The sequence below is a fragment of the Polypterus senegalus genome, chromosome 3 (genome assembly GCF_016835505.1).
Source record: "Polypterus senegalus isolate Bchr_013 chromosome 3, ASM1683550v1, whole genome shotgun sequence".
Classification (NCBI taxonomy): domain Eukaryota; kingdom Metazoa; phylum Chordata; class Cladistia; order Polypteriformes; family Polypteridae; genus Polypterus; species Polypterus senegalus.
In genome coordinates, this window is record NC_053156.1 from 306,448,214 (window position 1) to 306,456,317 (window position 8,104).

An 8,104-nucleotide genomic window follows, 5' to 3' on the forward strand; every position below is an offset into this window, starting at 1 on the left:
AATAGTGATTTCTATGAAGATACTGTACCCATGAGCCACCTCCTTTATAATGAACTGCACAAAGCAGAAAAGGCAAAGAGACAAAAGAAAATGCTTACTTACAGACAGCCCAAGAATATAAATCACACATACACACATCCATACTGTATATAAATATCAATATATAAATCTATATTCATCCATCCAGTATTCAACTTGCTATATCCTAACTACAGGGTCACAGGGGTCTGCTGGAGCCAATCCCAGCCAACACAAAGTGCAAAGCAGGAAACAAACCCCGGGCATGGTGCCAGCCCACCGCAGGGCACACACACAAACCAAGCACACATTATTAACAATTCAGAATCGCCAATCCACCTGACCTGCAAGTCTTTGGACTGTGGGAGGAAAGCGGAGCGCAGACACGGGGAGAACATGCAGACTCCACGACAGCAGGGAGGACCTGGGAAGTGAACCCAGACGGGTCTCCTAACTGCAAGGCAGCAGCGCTACCCACTGCACCACCGTGCCACCCTATATATATATATATATATATACCGTATATACACACACACACAAACACAAGTCCCATTTTGACCGAACTCTTTAGCCAGAGTTTCTCACAGTCCAACCTGCCTGGGTATTTTATTTCACTGTTAAATCCAGCGCATGGGTATACAACAATGGGCATGCTTCCCCAGTACGTTATAAAGGAGCGCTCTCACCAGTTCAGAGATGAATTCTGAATTCTGTCCTGGATGCCAAAGTCTGCCTCACCTGGGCGTAATGGCGATAATGCGACCCTCAACTGGAAGATGCCAGCATTAATGCTGTGCACACAGACGTCCTCCACTGGTCAACAAGCACTCGTATTCGTGGGCATCCAAACCAGTCCACCCAGAAGAGTTTGTGTGCTTTTCGGGTCGCTCCCTTTCACACTCTCATCCAGCTCCTTCTGACCATTGCCTTACGTCGTACACCAGCGTGTTTATGCCAAGACCCACAGGCGCGGTTTGGCTGGCCACCTTCTCCCCTTAAACAGATATCCTAAAATACTCGATTCCTAGGACGCACATTAAAAAGGGAACGTGGAGGCAGAAACAGACATAGCAAATAAAATATGTAGCAACCATTACACTGCTTACAGAGGAACTGAAGCATTCTGCACATCCAAATCGGTTCCTCAGAGAGTCACAGTCAGGGCGACTGAAGGAACGGTCCTTACAGGTGACACTGCAGTTGTGACCCGCTGATCCTAGCTGATCCTCTGGCTAGGACGTTGGACATCTCTGGTCCACGGTTCTTCAGGCCACTCCTCCAACCACCCAAGGGTAGGGAAGGCTGCAGGGATCTGTGGTATCCGGGGTGAACTTCTCAAAGGCTGGTGATAAGGCTGTCCTCCTGGCATTGCAAGCAATCTTAGCTTCCATTTGGAAGACGTTCGTCACACCAACTGACTGGAAAACGGGAATCGTCATTCCTATCTGGAAAGGGCAGGGTGATCAGCTGGATTGCGCCAACTACAGGGGGATAACACGGCTCTCAGTGCTGGGCAAGGTCCTTGCTAGGGTCACCCTCAATAGGATCCATGATCACATGCTCACCTACCAGCAATCGGAGCGGTCTGGTTTTATGCCAAAGAAGTCTACTGTCATCCGCATCCTGGCATTGAGGGTTCTCATGGAGCACAAACGTGAATATCAGCAGAGTTTCTTTGGCGGCTTTGTCAGTTTTCATAAAGTGTTCGACTCAGTTGATTGAGCTGCCCTGTGGGACATCCTGAGACTTGCAAGATCCCCCAAAGTTGCTGGATGTCATGGCCGGCCTGTACACTGGTACTGTAAGTGTTGTGCCAAGCAGAGGTAGAACCTCTGCATTTTTTCCAGTTGATTTTGGGGTTCGACAGCAGTGTGTTCTGCTCCTACTCCTTCTAACCCTAAGCCTAATGTTAGCATGGACTGGGTGTTGAGCAGGGTTGTGGGGTCCAGCAGATGTGGGACATCTGTTGGTGAAGAGAGATTCACTGATCTTGACTTTGCTGACGATGCTGTGATCTTCATGGAGTCAATCAAGGCTCTGATTGGGGCTCTTGAGAATCTGAGCGAGGAGTCCGAGTGCCTGGGCTTGTGAGTGTCCTGATAAAAACCAAGATCAGGCCTTTAGTGACATCTTAGGCACGGCCATCGGCAGTGTGTCTGCCTGCGGAGAGAGTGTCGACCTCGTCATCGAGAGGTTTACTTACCTCGGCAGCAACATTCATGTCTCTGGTGACTCTTCCTATGAAGTCAGTAGATGGTTTGGGAGAGCATGGGGGGTCCTGAGGTCACTGTAAAGGGGTGTGTGGCGCTCCTGATATCTCAGCAAAAGGACAAAGGTCCAAGTCTTTAGAGTCCTGGTGCTTCCTGTTTGCTGTATGGTTGGGAGACATGGACGCTATCCAGTGACCTGAGACAAAGACTGGACTCCTGTGTCTCTTCAGAGAATCCTTGGATACCGTTGCTTTGACTTTGTGTTGCTCATGGTGTCCCAAATGAGGCTCATGACCTCCATTGTGAGGAAGCATCAGTTACGGCATTACGGCCATGTGGTGCGATTACCCGAGGGTGATCCGACTCGGAGGACCTGAGTGGCTGGACCAGGCCAAGGGGTCGCCTACGTAACACCTGGCTGCAGCAGATAGAGGGTCATTTTTGGAGGGTGGGACTGGACGGCATGTCTGCCTGGAGGGTTGCGAACCAGGAATCTGAGCTGTTTCATTGTGTGGTGGGTGCAGCAACGTGCTGTACCAGTGCATGCTCTCCAACCTGACCTGGTGAATTTAGGAGTAGTTTCCTCAATTACTCCAGCTCCTAAGAGAAAGACCAGATTTGCATCATGCTCAGGATTTTGAATCAGCTATGACAATTTCCTTACTGTGAAATGCTTCATAAATATGGGCACAGATTCAGGGTTTCTTCATACGATGGGCATTATGACAGATAGAAACTGTCTCTGAATTGACTGGAGAGAGTCGCAAAGAGGAGAAATGAGGAAAGCGGCTGAACAGGATGGCCAGGCTCTCTGATAATCCCCTTGGCCTCTCTTCTACACGACCTGAACAGACTGCAGTTGTTTGCTGGTTCTATTCTGTGCCACCCTCACCACCTGCTGCAGTCCTTCATCATCTTGGAACTTCCCCACTGACCTCTGGCACTAGGGGCTTCAATGTGGATGTGGCGTTTTTCTTCCCACGTTCACCATGGTTTCCTCCATGGGCACTGGACTCCTTCCACAGCTCTAACACTCTCTCTCAACTGTGTCCTCATCTTCCTTCTGGTGTGACATTGCCATGCATTCCAGATTCTTGTTTCCTGCTGGGCTCTGGTGTTTCCATTTTTGTTTTTCTGAACTACTGCAGCACTATCCAAGAAACGTACACTGGAATATGAGATGTTCCTTTAACTACCTTTCTCATTACAACTTCTCTTCCCAAGACAGCATCTTCTCGACATGATCTCATGGTTCATGTTGTTTTGAGAAGCACCCTAGAAACCTACTGCATTACTCTTTAGTCACACTGGGTAGCATGTGGATGAGATTCAACAAGAGGCATGGGGTTGAGCCCACAAACTTTGGATTTATTACCAGGGATGAAGCAAATAATATTCCCACTAATATGTGTGTCCACCACTTAGTTTTTTAATTTTTTTTTTATTGTGTCCCATGTTCTGCTCATTCTGTTCTCTGGGAAACCAGCGCCACCTACTGCTCACATAACTATATGACCACATCTCCGTTACATGCAGTCTACAGCCAAAACGATATGTGGACACCTGGCCATTACACCTATGTGAGCTTGTTGGACATACAGTTCCAAAACCATGGGCATTAATATGGAGTTGGCCCCCCATAGAAGCTTCCATTTATCTGGGAAGGCTTTCCAAAAGATTTGGGATTGTGTCTATGGGAATTTGTGCCTACTCAGCCAAAAGAGCTTTTGTAAGGTATGCGTGTTGGATGAGGAGACCTGAATCATGACTGACATTTCAATTCGTCCCCAAGGTGTTCCACAGGGTTGAGCTCAGCATTTTGTGGAGGCCCCTTGAGTTACTTTGTGCCTTTAAAGACCTGGGCACAGTCATGCTGGAACAGAAAAGGACCTGTTGCTATCGTCTAAAACAGCGGACTTCAACCTTTGTGACATGTGGAATGGCCAAAGACGGAGAAAATCTTTACAGGCCAATGAGGTGGAAAACATGGTAAACTTATTTAGAGTGGAAATGTTACCATCCAGGTGTACCAATGTTAGACTGGCAGAGCTGGCTTTTCTCTGCGATGTTCAAGTTTCCATATTTAATAGCATTAGATCGGCGGCAAAGGCCCTCCGAGTTTATAGTATGGAGATTTTCAGATATTAGATTGCCGAGGTGAGGTGGGGGGCCTATTGAAGTTTTGAGTACCAACATTTACTACCATGAGGCTACAGAGGTGGGACTTCTTTCAGGGTTTTCATCATTCAGGGTTACTAAAGATCTGAGGCACTTTTCCTCCTTGGAGTTTTGAGCGTCCAGACAGAATGTGATGTCATTTTTCTTTTAAAATTTTACCTGAAATGTGTTCACTTTGATTATAAAAAACAGGTCTGGGAAATTCACCAAAAATATTCTACAGACCAGTCGCTAGTCTCAGACGTCTTTGTATGCCACAGCATTAACCAAGGGGCCCAGCCCAAACCCGGCCGTTATCCCAGCTTCATCAAGGAACAAAGCAGTCGGGAAGGTAGGGCATCGGGGCATTTGCCAAAACCAGCTTCCTCGATCAGACTGCCAGATAATGAAGTGCGATTTATCACAATACCCCTGCGCCAAAGTCCAAAGGTGGCAGGTGTGCTTCTCACCACTACAGCCAATGCTTGGCATCGCACACAGTGGTCAAGGACTTGAGTAGATGCTTGGCAATGGGAAGCCATTTCTTGAAGACACTGATGTACAGTTGAGTTGATGTTGCTTCCAAAGGTGATCATCAAATCACTGAGTGATGCCACAGAGGAGGGCGCATTCATTTCTATGCACTACAGCACTTGGTGGCCCAGCTCTGGGACTTTGCACGGTCTACCATTTCATGGTCGAGCTGGTGTTTCTCATCAATGCTTCCATTTCACAGTAATAGTAATGACAGTTGAGTGGGGAAGACCTAGCAGAGCAGACTTGAGGCAAAGGTGACATCTCAGTGTGACGATGCAGATTCACTGCATGCTCCCATCGTCTGTCCGGGATCCCTTGAACCCGTCACCATCGGTAATGTTACCGATGAGCCCGGCCGTGAGGCACTACAATGGAGCAAGGGGATGGTGTAAAAGTGCAAAAGTGCTTTTATTTAAAAACAGCACACAAAAACAAAGTGTCCAAATAAATAGTGCAGCGATTTACAAATCCTCAAATAAATAATCCCAATAAAATGGGTGAAAAGTGGAGTTAAAAAAAAACATAAAAAAATCCTTGAAAACGATGAGGTTAAAACAATGCTGGAAGCAGTCCCTTAAAAACAAGGCCAGTGTCCTCTGTCACCCGGCGGCTCCCCTGCTTCTCCCAACTGGGCCCCGCCACAGGACAGTCGCCATACCTGCAGATGACCTTCTCCTCCTACACAACTGATCTGGTGGCCTTCTGATCCCTGGCTCCGGTTCAGCTCACCTAGACCGAGACTTGGGCTCCCCACAGACTGGGACGCTCACACTGGGGCTTCTCTTCCCAATCTCCGACTCCCACTGCCTGCCTTCGCGGCGGCGAGCCAACCTTCTCCCGGTCACTCCTGCACCAAACAATCGCTCAGCAGGAGTGACCACTGCCGTCAGCCCTCAGGTGCTCGCCATACACCTCACTCGGGCTCGCCTCTCCCAGCTACTTGTATACAAAGCGAGCCTGCGCTTGCTTGCTCTCCTTCTTATTCTCTACCGCCTTTCTCCCTCCTCCTTTCTTTCTTTTTCTTCCTCCCTAACCACCTCGTGCTTCTATTTATGACGAGGACGTGGCAAACCAGCAGCCCCGAGAACAATCACGGATGCGGACGATTTCTCACCTGTGCACTTAGGTAAGAAACGGCCACATCACGAATCATCGTGGGAACCACTTCAGCCACACAACCACCACAGCCCCTCGCTAAGCCGCCAGTACGGTGATTACGGATTTAAAACTGATGGGAGCCGTGGACCCGCAACACCACACTCTGTGCGACCCTTTCTATTTGTCAATCAAGGCTGTCCGGCTGTGTTCTTGACTTTACGCAGTTGTTAACAATGAAATAAGTGCTCGCTGTAACCACAATCATCACGTCCTTGTGTTACACCCTTTACCTAGCAAGTGAAATGTAATTTGAGAAATTCTGATGGTGAAAATCACTCGAAAACAAGCGAATGACAATTTTCAGATTTTAGAAACTGGACTCCACTATTTGGCCATTTGATGAGATGATAAATACGAACAGCATCACCCCATGCACAACTCCTCCATTAATCTCATGTTTCACTATGTGGGGGATTTCTTCTCATATTTTTACGCCAATTTGCTTTTTTCTCTTCTCAGTTACCTTTTGTCACACTTTGGCAGAAATCCCCTTCCTGCTGCTTTCCTGTTATCAAATGTAACACAAGTTGAACTAAAGAACAATTCACACTCGTCGCATTAAGAAACACTCTGACAAAGAGAATACTGAGAATTCTTTTAAGTAAAGCCTTGACTATTTTAAACACCTTGTAATAGTCGTTGTAGATGAAATACTTAGCCTTGGAGGATAAACGCCCGGAAAGCCAATGCTGAGGCTGCGTAAATGGAAGCACCCAAAACAAGGGGGAGGAGGAGGAGGAGGAGGAGGAGGAGGAGGAGGCAGGCAGCTACAGGGGAAGGAAGTTTGAATAAATGAAGTGCTGGAATGGAGGGATGCCACAGAAGATGAGAAGGGCGCTCACGTTTACCTTTTTTTTGTCTACTGAACAGTGCAAAGCTGCCAGAGACTTCTGCGCAAGTGTGACACACTTTAGTATGAAGTGTAGAGTCCCAGTTTCAGAAAACTCGTGTCCAACCGGTGTGCCATGTGCAATTGTAGGGACTCAATAGGAAGAAGTGGGGGATTCCATCCATCCATCCACCCTTTTCATCTTCTCCTCAGAGGCCAAGGTGCAGGAGGAGCAGTCTAAGCAAACATGCCAGTGTGTCCCTTTTCCCTGTCACCTCCTCCAGCAGGATACCAAGGCAGTCCCAGGCTAGCTGGGGGGATAATGTCTCTCCAGAGGGTCCTGGGACTGCCTCAGGTCTCTTGCCAGTTGGCCATGCCCAAAACACCCACCACATAAAAGGCATTCAGTCAGATGTTCCAGTCACCTCAAGTGGCTCCTTAAACTCTACTTAAAGCTACTGCTAAGATTCTGCTCTCCCAGACCCCCTGTAAAGGAAGCTCATTTCTGCTGACAGCCCATCTACTTCTTCATAGGGGCGGCCAGAAACAGAATGTAAATCATTTGGTAAATCAAAGGCTCTGCCTGTTAGGCTCAACTCGCTCTCCTCACCATGACCGACCACTACAGAAACACCATGACGGCAGCTGCTGCCCCGATCTGCAAGTTGCTCTCCTGCTCCCTCCTTTGCCTCATTCGAGAACGAGACCCTGCGATACTTGAACTTCTCTGCTCAAGGCAGCACCTCACAGCCAATTCCTGATACAGTTTAAAAGATGTGAACAACCCTGTTTGTCTTCTGGCAGACCAGCTTGTGGAAGAGAATGAGAGAGGAAAAAGTCTCTGGAGAAGGGAGCAGAAATATGATAAGAAGAATGAAGACTAGGCCTAGAGTACAAAACCGGTGTTGGTTTGACGTGCAGTGATTGCACACACGTTAGTTTATCTTTAGCTGATTCTTCATTGAGCAGATAACATAGAAAGCAAGCCTTGGTTTTCATTTTGTAAATGTCTTTTTGATAAAAACACTGTAAATATAGGACTTATTGTTTTTCACTTGTACATATGTGTCTGTGTCTCACACTCTCTATCACTAATCAATCTCAGTTCATGAAGTACAAGATACCCAGGGTTCAAGATTGTGTCTGGGTGTAAACAGGCACAGGATATCACAAAATTGCATTCATCTTTGCCACA